Source organism: Thalia democratica, chromosome 4 (assembly GCF_965202585.1).
Source record: "Thalia democratica chromosome 4, ktThaDemo2.hap1.1, whole genome shotgun sequence".
Classification (NCBI taxonomy): domain Eukaryota; kingdom Metazoa; phylum Chordata; class Thaliacea; order Salpida; family Salpidae; genus Thalia; species Thalia democratica.
This window is the reverse complement of record NC_139168.1, coordinates 83,791,910-83,807,447: the sequence shown is the minus strand read 5'-3', so window position 1 is coordinate 83,807,447 and position 15,538 is coordinate 83,791,910.

Genomic DNA, 15,538 nt, shown 5'->3' with positions numbered 1-15,538 from the left:
GGAAAAATGTTATGCAGAGCGGTTAGATACGGGTGTATAGGAAAGTTTATTAAGCTGAAGTATACATAATTGAATCTATTGAAGTTAATTGTTATTAAGCTTTAGTATCAATATATTGAAACTAACGTTTTACTAGGTAACGTATTACTTGTTTAGTTCAATAATATCAAAGAGCCTTTTTCTTCATATCAAAATTTATTACTGCAGTTGGGCGATCCAATACTCATAAGTCTTTTTCTCAGTCGGTAAAGCCTATCTTTTACGGATCTATACAACTAGAAATGTTTTATAAACCTTGTAAGTGTACCTTCATAACGTGAATATACTTTCGTTCTAAATGCTACTCTATTCCAGTTAAAAAGCTAGAAAGAAAAAACAGTCAAAACGTTTATTGATTTATTATAGGTGAGCAGCAAAATACACAACTTTCTACACGAGAAAATAAAAATAGTAAGCTGTTATAAACCTTATAATAAAAGCAGAAAAAACGCGTTAAAATAACACTATAGAAGTACATCAAGCGTAACCACCGGATCTCCACGAAACCTCCAGTCATACAACATCTTAATAGGTCCATTCATACCACACACGACTGGCAAGATCACGAACCCTCCCGCATTGGTATGTAAACTCCAAGTCGAACCATGCGTTCCCGAAATCTGCTTCTGCTGCGGCACCCGGGACACGCGAACCCGTCGAAACCCGCACCGAACGCGCCGAACGCGCTGAACGCGCTGAACGCACTGAACGCGTGCTCTTGATAACACTGCTTGTGACCGTGCATGTTGCAGGAGTTCGATTTGAGCACCGTGCACTCGTCGAACGGGGGCACTAGTCGCGTCAGGCAAGCAAAACACTTTATTACGTTCTCTCCATCGGTTTCGGCAACTTCTTCATCTCCTTACGGGTCGTTACCCGGCGGTGCTCTGGCTCCATACCCTCCACATATCGGCACCGAAAACGTTCTGCTCTTTCAAGGTCTCTTCTTATTTCTCTTATCTCAGAGTCTCTAAACTGTGTGTTAGCGTTGCCTTCTCTAGTGTTTTTGCGGAATGTACCGTTCGAAAGCAGAACTGATGGAACCTCAAACCTGACGGTGCGTGACGCTCGAACTTGCCGTAGAGAACTGGATTGTCTGTTGTTACGTTACAATAAGCACAAGGAAGCTCAGCCATAGTTTCAAAACTGTTTTTTACTAACCTGAAAAAATTGATGTGAACACGATTTGTTGTTAATTATTGTAGCATTTGGGCTTTAAGTTGAAGTAAAACAGTTATTATTGGTTAATAAAACATTAATGTACATACTTTGAGTAAAGTTGTATCTTGTGGTATATAAATATCGCTACAACTCTTCAACACAAAAATGCTTGAAAGACAGCCTTAGTTTGTTAGTAATGATTGCAAAATATATTTTGTTTGAAAATACTTTTTTGTAGCACTTGTAGTAAACAATTGTTTTTAGTTTACATTTTATACTCAGGAAATAGATGTGTAACAAACTAGAAGTTTTCAAAAAAGCAAATTACTTGTTTCTCATCAAATGATAAATACTTGAAAACCTCGAAAAACTGACCATTTCAAAAGGTGTTTTTCTACCCTAATGCACATCAAGATCATTAAAATGCAAATTAATATTTTTCATACAAACAAACTTTGGTAATTTAAAAAACACTCAAAAAGTATCCAAAGTTTAATATTTAGTATTTAGTATTTATAATTATATACAATAAAATTGCTTAAAAAACAAAGAAAAAAACTGTCTCAACTCTTTAAAAGAACAAAAAAAAAAGATTCAAAGACCTTTCGATTTATTAAAACATTCTAAATTCTGTTAAGAGTGGGAAAAAACAAATACAGACAGCAATACTAAGATAACATAAATAGCAACATTTTGTAATATTTAACTTTAAACTATCTCTACATTATTTCCCAATAATGGTGACGGTAAATGTATACTAACACTAATAGGTCTTAAAAATAAAAATTCCACAATTGTTTTATATATGTTGCCAACTAAGTCCAGCAAAAAAAGATTGAGGATTTACTTGCATTATAAAACTGTTTGACATTTTTTGTTAATTCTACATCCTTAAATAGTTGTAGCTGAAAAAGAGATACTTTATTATTAAGTACAAATCAAACAAAACACAATTCTATCTCGTTATGTGCAGAAATAATTAGAAGACATTCAAGTTCAGATACTCGATTTATTTTATTTTTTTGAGATACATTTTGTTTTTTTTTACTTTTTTATATCAAGTGTTAGAATTTTTTATATAAAAAGATGTGAAAAAAAAATGGTGGTAATACTTTTTACGTATAATAGAATATATAAGAAAGGGTTTTACTAAAATCTAAATCGGTTTTTATATTTTCAAAATTTTAAGAAAAAGTTTGAATAAAGTTTAAAACTGTTGGCTGACAACTTTCACTAAATTTTAGTTAAATATGTTACTGGTCAGTCCTAAATAAATAAACAACAACTATTTAGAAAATTTGCAAAAAAACACTAGTAAATTTATCGAAAAAGAAATTAACGTTAAAAGGTTATTTCGTTGTATTTAAATTATTTTGCTGTATATTACTTTACGGTAATAAGCTAACCAAGTTTTTCTTAAATAAAAACTATATATATAGTTAAAGTGTTAAAACTATATAGATCTTTTAAACTTTTTTAAGCATTCTAAGTTATACCTTAAAAACATTGATAATACGATATAAATGTTTTATTTCTTAAGTTTTAAGTTTTTTATTTTCTATTAAAACCAGCTGGGCACTAGTTTCTAAGTATGTGTTTAAAGTTTCTTAAAGATATTAAACTAAGTTACAAAATAAATTTAAAATTTAGTATTTATGTTAAACACCTTTTTTTTTAAGTATGAAAATAAGCTTTTATTACTACTAAAATAAACTCTAAATAAAACAAACTAACTCATATTTAAAAAAAATCAATAAAAATGCTGTTTTTCTCAAAAATAAAAACTTAAACAACCATTTTGTAGATAAGCTAAAATTATTCAGTAAAATGGTAAAACTATACGTATTAAATAAAAAAGTTTTTAATTTTAATAGACTGAAATTAAACTTGAATATTCGGTTCATACTTACAAAAGTTTCACAGTTCTATTCAGTACTTTAGACTTAAAACTTACAAACTTTTAAACTTAAAATTTTATACCTAAAATTTTAAATACTACTTTTTGTTAGCTCTTAAACGGTATTAAAAGCATGTGGTAAACGACTCAATAAACGGAAGGTTTTTTTGAACACCTAGTCCTAATACTAATTTTTAAAAGCGCTTTTTTTTTGTTGATAAAAATATTGTTCAAAAAGAAAACGCGTTTTCAAACTTTGGTTAAGCATTAATTTTGAGACTTTTATTTTTGTGCTTAAAACTTTTATTTTGTTACGACACTATAACCAATATTCAATTTAAAACTATTTACATCTGTTTTTAAGGTGTTCCCGTTAAATCACTATTCAAAATATTTACACTTTGTAAAATTTATGTCTAAAATTAAAAAAAAAGTTAGTGTGAAAGAACGAACAATTATGCTAATACATTTGAATTTTATTTTCCACAAACGCATAAACTACCTTTTATTTTCAGGGGTAGCACAGCTTTTAGAAAATTAAAGTTTCCCCTTAACAGGCATACGAACTTAGGGGTTACTACTAGTTTTTGAAAAATGCAAGTGTCAGTTTTTGTAAAAATAGTTTAGATCGTTTTCTGATATTAGTTTTACGAAACTTTAAAAATTTATATAAACAAAATCTATTGGAAGTGTTTGATTTTATAAAACATAAATTTTTTGGTGGTGTGCAGTTTTTTTTTTGTAAGTTTATAGTGCTTTTAGGTTGAAAAAATTTCAAAATATTTATTTTTAACTACTATGTACAAAAAAAGGGCTGAAGAAGTATTTAAAAAAATTAAAAATCTTTGATTTGATAAATTTACTAAAAAGGAAATTACTTTTTAAAGTATGATTAAAAAATAATGAAGTCTCGTCGTCTTGTGTTTAGCTTAAAAAAAGTTTAAGACAATATTTTTAGTAAAAAAAAAATTTATTAGCTTTTCGATCCCTTACTAGTTAAGATTTTAAAATTTTACTATTTTGAAACTACTTTCAAGCGGAACTATTTTGTTACTGGGGTAACAGTTTTGCTCAGAAAAAAAACTATTTTCGTAAATCGTACTACTTGAATTTCAATTGAGTGGGCAAGTTTAGCTCACACCTCCCCAAAAATTGCATAATGTTCCTAAAATATGTTTAAATTCTTAACAACTTATGGTAGTATAGTAGCACAAGGCTTTAATTTTGTATTAAAGCTATTAAGTATTAAAGCCTTTTTGAATAAGTTGAAAGAGTGTCGTAGGGTCTTCATGATGACATGGAATATGTGGTTGACATTTAAAATGTGTGGCCCATTAGTGTAGGGGTCATAATGATTGCTTTGAAAACTCTCTATCTTTGCAGGATCTAAACCCAGTGGTCGACAAATATACATAAAAAGAGATTTAAATCAACAATTCGACACACTTACAAAAGAAAATGTTTAAGTCAGTTTTTTATTTCAATAAAATTTAAGACAAAATTACCATAAGAAATAATAAACTATATTCAATTACTTAAAAAATTGTTGGTGGGTTTTTTACAGATAGCACTGTCAACAACCATATTTTCAGAAAAAAGCTAAGATAAAGTCACACATAATTTACAAAGTCAAAGCTAAAAGTTACTATTTCCCCAAAATACAATATTTCCTAGATCTCATTTATATACTTAAATTGTTTTAGTTTTATTTAACTTAAATTTTATTTTTGTTAAATAAAGTTTCTTTGGATTAAAGAAAAAACTTTAAAACTTTATATAAATCAAAAATGTTTTGAAAAACAATCAGAATTTTGAAGTTTAAAGAAGTACTTAATACAAACTTAATAGTTTGTCTTGAATGTAGTTTAAAAATATTAATATATTACTGTAGTTATTTAGTTTCTAAGTTTTATATTAATGTTAAAATTTTACTTTTTTTAAAAACTTTGTTAGATATTTTATTTTAATAAAAAGTTAATAAACTATCAAAGAAGAACTTGAACTATCATGAATAAAACAAAAGAATTGGTTTTTATAATTAATAGATGTAAAAAAATCTTGTAAACCTTATAAAGGCAATAATTTATAAGTAAAACTGTTTTTTTTATTTAATAACATTTTTTAAATCTCACCTTCGAAGTTTTTTTAATCTTTTTTAAAAGAATATTTTTTAACTTTTATTTATACAAACCTTACTTAGTACTAATTTTCGTTGTCTTTAAATTTTAAAAGTAATTAACTATTTTTTTCATAGCTTTGTTTTTAATTCAAAAAATTTAATTATCAGTTTATAAACCAGTGCTTCTGAAAATCTAAATAAACAAGTGTTTTATTTTTTAGTTTGTTGGTCATTATTTTATCATAAAATTATATATATAATTTTTGTTATAAAAATACAAAACTTATAACTTGAAAAACTATAAAAAAATGTTTGTAATTATCCTATAGAGATTGATTAAACTATTAAAAATTTTTTAAACAAAATATAGTTAAAACTATACTCATTAAAACTAAAGTAATATTTGTTTACACTCGGCATTAACTTTATTTGATAGTATTTTTGTTTTGTTTTTGGAGTACATAAAAGTGATAAAACAAACAAAGCAAGAAACATGTTTTAAATTTAATAAGAAATAGAAGTTATCTGTTTTAGTTATTACACATTTGTAAACTCATATGTTATTAAAGTTTTAAGAGCAGTACAAAATTTAAAAACATTTTGATTATGATTGAAATATTAAAAATTTCTAATAAACTAAATGTTTACAAATATTTGTTTTAAAAGTTTGAAAAAACTAGAAAAAAATTATATTAGTATTAGAAGGAATATACACAAAAAATTATGTTTATCATATGCAAAGAAAATATTAACAATAATCCTTTCTAAAAAAGCAAGGCAGTTAAAAATCATTATAGTAAAACGTTTTTTTTTTCAATAATAAATTCCAGCTTTTAAAAGTATTTAAATACTTTTAATCAAGAAACTTGATGTACAAAATCACTTATCATTTAAGTTTCTAAGTTTGTTATTAAAGTTAAAGTCAGTTCATTATTAAATTAATGTGTTTTGTAAAAAGTTCTTTAACTATAACAAAAGAATATAATTTTTATAAATAGCAGAAAATTGTTTTTTGAATTTAAAACTCTTAGTCATTGAAATTTAAATTTTTAATTCTTCAGTATAAACGTCTAATAAGCCGAAAGTTTAGCTTAAACTTAGTTTATGTATAGTGAGTTAAAAACACTTAGAAAGAAATGTTTTTGTTTGAAAAGTAATACAGGTTATTAAAAATTTATAAGTTGAGTGAAAATAGTAAATTAATGAATATATTAATTAAAGCTTAAAAAAGAAGTTTAAATGAATTAAAAATTTGACAATGTGCTAGCTTTCGAAAGCTTTTTGATAAATTAAAAACCGTATACATAGTCTGATTTATATAGTTTAATGTGTGTACTAGTTAAAATTCTTGGCTTGATAAAACTAAGAACTGAAAGAACTATTTAAAATAAATATTTAAATAAGGAAGTTTATGTAAATTCTATAAAACATTTTAGTAAAAGTTTAAGCAGCAAAACTTGATTTGTATTGGAAATATGTTAATGATAAACCAAAAATTGAACAAAAAACGGTTAAAACAAAATTTTTATAATACCTGTAAGCTTATAACTAAAATTAAACAAAAGCTTTACGGTTTATTAAAATTCAGTAGATTTATTTAAATTTTTAAAGTTAAATTTAATTTATAAAACTATATTCTTAGTTTTACTCATGCTGAGTTTAACTTATAATGTAAATAAAAACATTTTGTCAGACTACAGTTTAAACTAACTTGATTATTGCATGTTAAATAAAGATTCTGTATGTTTAATTTTTAAAATAGCAAATTCAGAATCACTTTAAATTAAAACTACAGAAAAAAATTAGAAGTAAATTATTTTCAAGACTAAAAAAATATTTATTTTATAACAAGTTGAAACAGCAGCAAAGTAAAACAGCAACTTCAAAATTAGTTTATGTAATAATTTATGTAACTCCGATCATTTTCTACATCTACGTCTAATTTAAACAACTTTCAATCTTCAAAAAGTATTATGACGTCAAAATTTGGTACTTGGGAGGGGGAGGCCCCGGATAGGGTGGTGGTATTGTGACGTCATTGTTGTACGGGGGTGGAGGGTCGTCCCTTGTTGCCGTGGAAACCAAATTGTTCGCAAGGTGTCGCGATGGAAACGAATTGTTGACTGTTGAGAGAATAAAATACAAAAAAATAAAATAATAATGTAATAAATATTCTAACTATAGCTTATAATTGAGAAAAAAGTTTTATTAGAAGTGGAAAAACTAAATAACTGATACAAATGTAAACATGAATTTTTCAAAAACTATCAAAGTCTAAGTAAAATAATTCACATCAAAAATAAAACAAGTAAAAAAGTAAAAAAAAATCTGTCAACTTTCATTGAAGATTCGTTTTATCCAAGTATTAGCAAAAAGCATTAAGTTTAGTATTCCACTAGATTTTATAGTTCAATTTAATTGATATACTTTTAATTCGTATAATGTATATATAATATTATCATCTTTACTTTAACATACAAGAAACAAACTTGAATTAATCTGATTAATAGCGACGTAGTGAATGAAGTCATTGGAAATATTTCCCGAACAACATCTGAACTCGGGTAGCAACGACAAAGTGGCTGATGACGTAATAATAGAACAAATGAGCGTGACGAAGGAGCACAAGCAGATTACTGACGTCATCAGTTTGTAAGGCATGTAGTGCTGTGAAAAATATTTTATATACATTTTATTTGAATTATTAATTTACCACAAATAGTTAATCTAATTGTCGCTGTGCAAAAATGTCACCGCAAAAATGTGACGTTATACAAAAGTATCGTTGTGCAAAAATGCTGCTGTAAAAAATTGTCATCGTGAAAAAATGTCGCCGTGCAAAGATGAAGCCGTTCACAAGTGTTGCCGTGCAAAAATAACCCTGCGTGCAAAAGTGACGACCGTGCAAAAGTGACCCTCCGTGCAAAAACTTCCCTTCGTGCAAAAGTAACGCTCGTGCAAAAGTGACCGTTCCCACATCAATTGTATTTGAATAGTTAACTTACCACAAATAATTAGTTTAATATTGATTAATTAATTTATTATACTACTAAATTAATTTTGTTTCTTTTATTCGTTGAGTCATAATGCAACAACTATTGACGTCATTAGTTTGTATGACAAATATAGTGCGGTTAAGAAATGATAGTTTTATATTAACCATCAATTATATCTTTTTTTGCATTATAAAACACTTTTGAATAACTAAATGTAACAAAGGTCTTAATTAAATAAACATAATAATGTCTGAACTTTGAAATTGTAAGACATTTCATGCTTATTAAATAATATATTTTATTTTTAAGTATCCAACTTTTTCGAACTTTTAAAACTTCAAGTAGTAGTAGTGTATGTAATTACAAATTATTTGAATATTAATTATCAGTTGTTTCAACTAAATGACTTAAAAGGATGTTTCATGTGTTTTAAAATGACTAAAAGTTTCTAATACTTCTTACATATTTTGTTGAAACTTTGTGGATATAAAATCAAAATGCTTAATGTTATTTATATTTAGTTAAACATAAAAAATTACCTCAAGATTAGAATTTTTTTGTAAGTTTAACGCGAGCTCTATACAAATTAATCTTGTAGTATGTTTGCGTATCTTAGGAAATGCAGCAAAAATATAAATAATTAATGTTATGTAGAACACAATGTACGATTTTAAAAACGCTACTCTTATTCATCATTGTTTTCTGCTTGGTATCACGGTGAACAAACAAAAATATTTTTGTTGAAATATTTTAAAGTAGTTTAAAATATAGTTTATTTGCCCTTAATACTTTTTGTAGAAAATTTTTACAGTTATTCATATGGAAAGCTATACAAATATAACTTAGGTTAATATTGAATTTTATATTGATTTTAAACAATATTATGACTTATTGACATATATTTACAAGTTATAGGAAAAATTTTAATAAGTAAATCAATAAGTAGCAACATGTTACTAATGTAGGTTAGGGGCTATTACTAGTCATTAATTATTTATAAAAATCTATATATAGTTATATGGCATTAGTTTTCTTATTATTGCTTACTTAAAGATATATGTTTTAATTTTTATGCTGCAAAATAAAAATTTCAATAATTATGAGCTTAATTTTAATTCTAGCTTGTAAGTATTTAAAAAAGTTAATTTATTTAAACTTTTTTATTGACATTTGTAACAAGTTAGAATGAATATACAAACTTTAAAACTATTTCAATATATCCCAAAAAAATACAAGTTCTTTAAATCGTAAAGGATATAAATTCAGATGATTGATATCCAGATTTTTTTATATCTCACATTATTACTTTTATTCCATTAGCTACGTAAAAGGAGATAGGTGATTGATTTGGTAATGTATAAAAAAATTAAAAGATTTATAGCAAAAAAACGTAAATAAAGGAAAGGTTGTTTAGTATTTTATTTACAAAATACTCTTCTATACACTATATAGTTCAAAGTTAAGCTTTTATGAAAAAATAATACTTACTAAATTAAGTATTGTTTTACAGTTATTTAAAGTTAAAATAGTTAACAGTCATAACTTAAAGCTGGTAAGAAGCCATATATTTAAAGCAAGTATTGATAAAGTAGTATTAATAAAATAGATTGATGTTCTCTAGATACATGCAGCTCTTATAAGTGAAACATAGACTAATTAATGTGCTTCATAATATATTTTTAAAAATATATAAAAAGTTCCTAGTTTTACTTAAACCTTCAATATTTGTAAGTGATAAATAAATTAATTAAATATCAAGAGTTATCAAAACTAATAAAAAACAGTGTTTTAACAAACCTTTCCATAGTAAACAACTAAAAAGAATGTTTCAACAATCAAAAAACAGAAACAAACTAAAGAAGTGAATACAGAAACCATCAAGCAATTTCTTACCTGAAAAATATCAAAAATGCTATAAACCAAAAAAATTAAAAGCATTACAGCATTGAAATAAACTTTAATTTGTTTTTACAAGGTTTCTCTAGAAAACTATTGCTACTCTCACCGATAAAATAATAAATTTACAAGTTGCAAAAATTTGATTAATTTAAAATCAAAACTTACAAAATTCTTTTTTTTTGAATTTTTTGTAAGAAAAGCCTTATTTTTTAATTACTCTTAATCTTTAGCTACTATGTTTAATGAGCTACAAAATATGTTGTGCTTTCAAACCTAATTAAAATTAAAGTTTTAGCTGTAATTTAAAACTTTACATTAAAACAAGTTTTATTGTATTAATAATGTAAAATAATACAGTTTAAATACAAAAAAAAAAAAATCGATACAAATAACAGTATTTAAATACAAGTTTTTTTTGCAAAAATGCAGCTAATTAGCATGAAAAGTATTGATTTACAAAAGTTTTCCTGGCCAACTATTGTAATGATGATTATATAAATAATTAATGACTTCCAAATGCTGGTATAAAAACTTATTGATAATATTTTACTTTTAATTAATTCTATTGAAAATAGTCTATAATACTTTATTGTTTATACAAAAGTTTGTTGACTTTGGATTCTAGTTTACAATTGTATTTATTTTTCAAAATAAACTTTGGGTTATTTTATATCAAAACTAAGATATAACTTGTAATTAAGTTTTTTTTTTGTTTTTTGAGTATGTTATAAAATAGCTTTAACAGTTTAATTTTAAGCACTTTGATAACCTGTTATAATAAATTTTTTAACAAAATTGTATTTGTATGAAACTAAAAAGTTGTTTTATAATTGACCTAGACATGAAGACATAAACTATATAAAATTGTCCTAGAAATGACGTTAAAAGGCAACCAATTGGTGTGCAACTTGATAAGCAAAAATATTTTTTGTACACCAGGTCCTAAGACCAAATATTTGAAGCGTTTTCTTTTTGTCGATCAATAACCAAACAAACAATTAAAAAAAAACTCAAATACACAAATGTTTTGTAACCTTATACTTTTTTAAACTTCAGATAACTTTTTGATTAATACTAAAGAAGCTAATAAACAGACTTATCACATAGTTTATACAAAGTAAATTGTACAAATGACTTTACAATTAATATAAAACAATAAAAAAATTTAAATTAGTTTGATATAACAATCAACAAGGTGGTAATTAGAACGTTTTCATGTGACACTTATAAATAAACTTGACTATTTTTAACCACAATTTCATGACCTATTAAAGGGTGGTTTGTTTGTTCTTAGTTGTTTTGAGACATGTGATGACCAACATATTAAATTTAAATATAACAACTTATAATGGTGTTAAAGAGGTAACCGTAATAATTGAAACAAAGTGAGTAAAACGTTATAAAAGAGTTATAATATATAAAAAAATACTATTCTATAAAACTTAATAATTTTAATTTTAACTTACCTAAAAGTTTAAAAAGTGTGATTATTGAAAGGGAACTACACAAAAAATTTAGTCACATTTTTAAAAACAAGACTAAATTAGCTTACTGAAGACTAACAAAAAGGAATTTTTTCTATATTTTAAAAGAAAAACCTTATAAATTTAATACTTTTAATGTTAAATAGTTGAAAAAGTAGTATAGGACAGGGTAAGAATAAATCTAGTTATAAACAGTAGACAAAAAACAATTAAGATAAAGAGAAACTCTTGTTTGGTTTTTGTATGATATATCATTGTTATTTTTTCGAACACAAGTAAAAACAAAACGAACTTTATTTATCGTAAGTGATGTCCCCTTTGGTAGGTTGTAAACTCTACTTGAAATAATTATCTGTTAAAATTTAATGTGTTTACTTTTGGTTGTTTATTTGTTTAAAAAATTGTAAAAACAAAAAATTATAATAAATCGTATACTTTTTAAGTTGGAGTTAACTTTATGAAAGTTTTTTGTTTTCAGATTTAAGCTAACAGAAAAAAAAAAACTATTTTATTTTACTATCTGCTTTACAAAAATAAGTCTTTTATCTACAGTTTAAACTTAAGCATCTTACTGTCATCTTAAAAAAAAATAGTGTCAAAATAAACATATCAAATTTACTCTTACTCCCATAGTAAGTTTTAAAACTTCAGATTTTAATAGATTTAGTTTAATTAAATAAAAAGTTTAATTACTTGAACTTTCTTTATAATTCAAGTTTTTAAAACTCCTAATAAAATTGTATAGACGTAACTATTAAAAGTATGTTTGAAGTTCAACATACAATAAAACCTAAATGCATTGAACTTTTGTAAGTAGTTGTTAAATATCAGTTTACAGACGTTTGAATATTTCAACAGCTCATTAAATGTTTTTTGTAAAATATGAATTTAGCTTGTAAATTTTAAGTTTAACAGCGTTTACTCTGTTTTCATTGAAATCCTTTTTATTAGTTTATATATATTCTATTTAAAAGTGTTACAATATCTTTTTCTTAATCTCAAAATCAGCATAAAACTGAAAAACAATAAAGAAAAAAGATATATTATTATTTATTTAGTTTACAAAATAAAAACACCAACGAGAAAAGGAATCCATATTTGTTCGCCAATCAACGGCGGGTTGTAGCTACCCACTTGGTTGCTATGACGACTACTGTTGCCACGACCTACGTCATAAATAGTCGTGACGTCAACTTGCGATTGACTCAACAATATGAACGTTGCCATGCCAACTGCGAACGTGAAAGATTGAAGTGACAAAACTGCTACCTGTTGTGACGTAATAACTATTTTTCTTATTAGAAAAACTCATTATGAAGTAAAAATCCGTTTTATTTATCCAACTACATTCTTGGGTTTATGATTATATCGTCAATCAATACAAAAGTAAAAAACAATTTGCAGCAAAGTTTTGTTTTCTAAAAATTTGTTACCAACTGCTCTAGCTAAATAATATCAGAGAAACTTAAGTAGTTTAATTTTGACCATTTTATACAAGTTTGTTTGTTACAAATATTTTTTTTTAAAAGATTACACCTATTTTGTTTGTCTCAAAAAAATGAGTTCAAATATTTAGAAATATGTCATTAAAAAGTGCAGAAGAGGTAATATTTATTCTCGATTGCTTTATAACCGATTGGTTTAGTTTTATACACGAAGAAACAAAAAAATGAAAGAGATTAGAAATAAAAAGTATTTTTGAATTAAAGCAAACTATTATTAACATTTAAGATATTTATAGTTGAATTATATTGAAAAACTTGACAAAAGTAAGCAAAAGTAAACAATTGGGGGAAGCTTATATGAGAATTGCTTTTTAAATAAATTGCTTTTAATAAGTATTTGAAAAAGTGATACAGACTGCAGTTTATTTAAAACGAAACTTTTATTGGGTTTAAAAGAGATAAATGTTTTATTTTATACTAACAGAAGATAACAATAAGTAAACGATATAAATATTTTTTCGATAGTCATAACAACTTCAACTAATAACCTAAAACTAAAATAGACACAAGTTTTTAAGAATCAAATACAACTTATTACAAGAACTAAATAAACTAGAATTATTTTAGTCATAACGAAAAGTATTCCATTAAGATTATTTATTATTAGCAAGAAAATAGTTTCATCCAACCAAGGTAAGATAACTTCTTATCTAAATTTTGTATATATATTAGCAGGCAACTGTTTTCAAACACAAAATGTTATTAGCTTTTTAAGGTTTTGAATTAACTTAAAAAAGGACAAACTAAAACTAACGCCAAGAGTTTTAATGTTTCTTCTTTTTTCTTCAATATTCTCAAATCCTGTTTCCATTTCTTATTTTAATTTTTAATTATGTGCACTAAAAAAATTAGCTGGAGAATTATATTTTGATATGTCTAAAATAAACAAACTAGCTTTGTTACTAAAAAAATCTATAAGATTTTAGAAAAGTGATTTTTTTCTTGAAATCCATAAATAAAAACCTTAAAAAAAACTACAATTGATAACAACAAAATAGTAAAACTAAGTATTCCTAAAATTATTTTTTGTACTTTAGAAATAATGAAATATAATTTAAGTCTTCTAACTGAAAAGAACACTGAGTTATAAAAAAAGGTTAAATATTTACTTATATATTCTTTTGACCTTTTATATGCTTTAATAAATAAAAAATTATAAAAGAAACAAAAAGCAAACCACAAAGTTTATGCCAAGAAAACTTATTTCCAAATTAAAATGAAGTTTGATCAAATGGAAGTTTGTATTGTGTTAAAAAAAAAAAAAATTCTCAGCAACAAAAATTCAATTCAAAGTTTAACTGAAATGCGATCAAATAGAAGTTTGCATTGTATTAAAAGTAAAGGTTTAACAACATTTATTTAACAGCTAAGATAGTCAAAACAAAACATGCAATAAAATAAAAACATAAAGCAAGGTAGTATACTATAAATAAACTTGGTAATTATATATTTATCTAAAGCTTTTAAACGTAAAAACAAGACTTCGGAAAATAACTTTTTTACATATGTTGTAAAACTTTAATAGAATGACAACAAAGATTTTTTTCCGATGAGTTTTGGCAAAATCATAACATAAAAAAATCATAACATGTTTGCTTTTAGTAACCATAAAAAAATTTTTAAAAATTTATGATACAATTTGTATAAACTTGAAAAATATTTTTCCAGTGTTTAATTTACATTACAACTATAAAAACTTCAAAATAAATTTATATGTAATTGTTAGTGTTTTTACTTACAAAATAAACTTTAAAGTTTTTAAGTTTAACAATAGCTTGTGAAAAAATCTAAGTTCTAGTTTCAATTAAAAGAAAACGAAAGAACTACAAAAAGTTAAACAATGATCTTTAGGCAATAAAGAGCAAAACAAAAAAACATATAAAATAACTAACTTAAATTAGTAGATACAGCTTAGATTTTAAAGTTTCAGAAAACTTACTGTTTGAAGTTTCGCTTGTGTTGTAAGCATAAATCTTACTAAAAAAAGTGAAAAATAATAGTTTTTTTTAAACATATAGATGTTACAAAAAAAATCATATTTCTCTTTTAGAGCTATGTTTAAAGAACCATAATGTTTAAAACTAATTGACTAATTTTACGCTAACGTACTAACAAACTGTGTGTAAACTAATCTCAAAGCTTAAAAAATACTTAAAAAAAATATTCAGCTATGAATGATACAAACTGTATAAAGTAAAAAAAAAACAAAAAAACTTAATTTAATGAAAATATCATCTCGGCAAAAATATATCTAAATCAGCAAAAAACCTTAATATAGCTGATTAATTAAGTTTTTATTCACTAAATGTTTGTTTAAAGATAAAGTGTTTAAAAACTTTTTTAATGCACCGTATAATCTGTAAATTATTGTAATTGTAATATATGTAATTGTAATCTGTAAATATTGAAATTCTACAGTTTAAACAACTTTTCGTGAA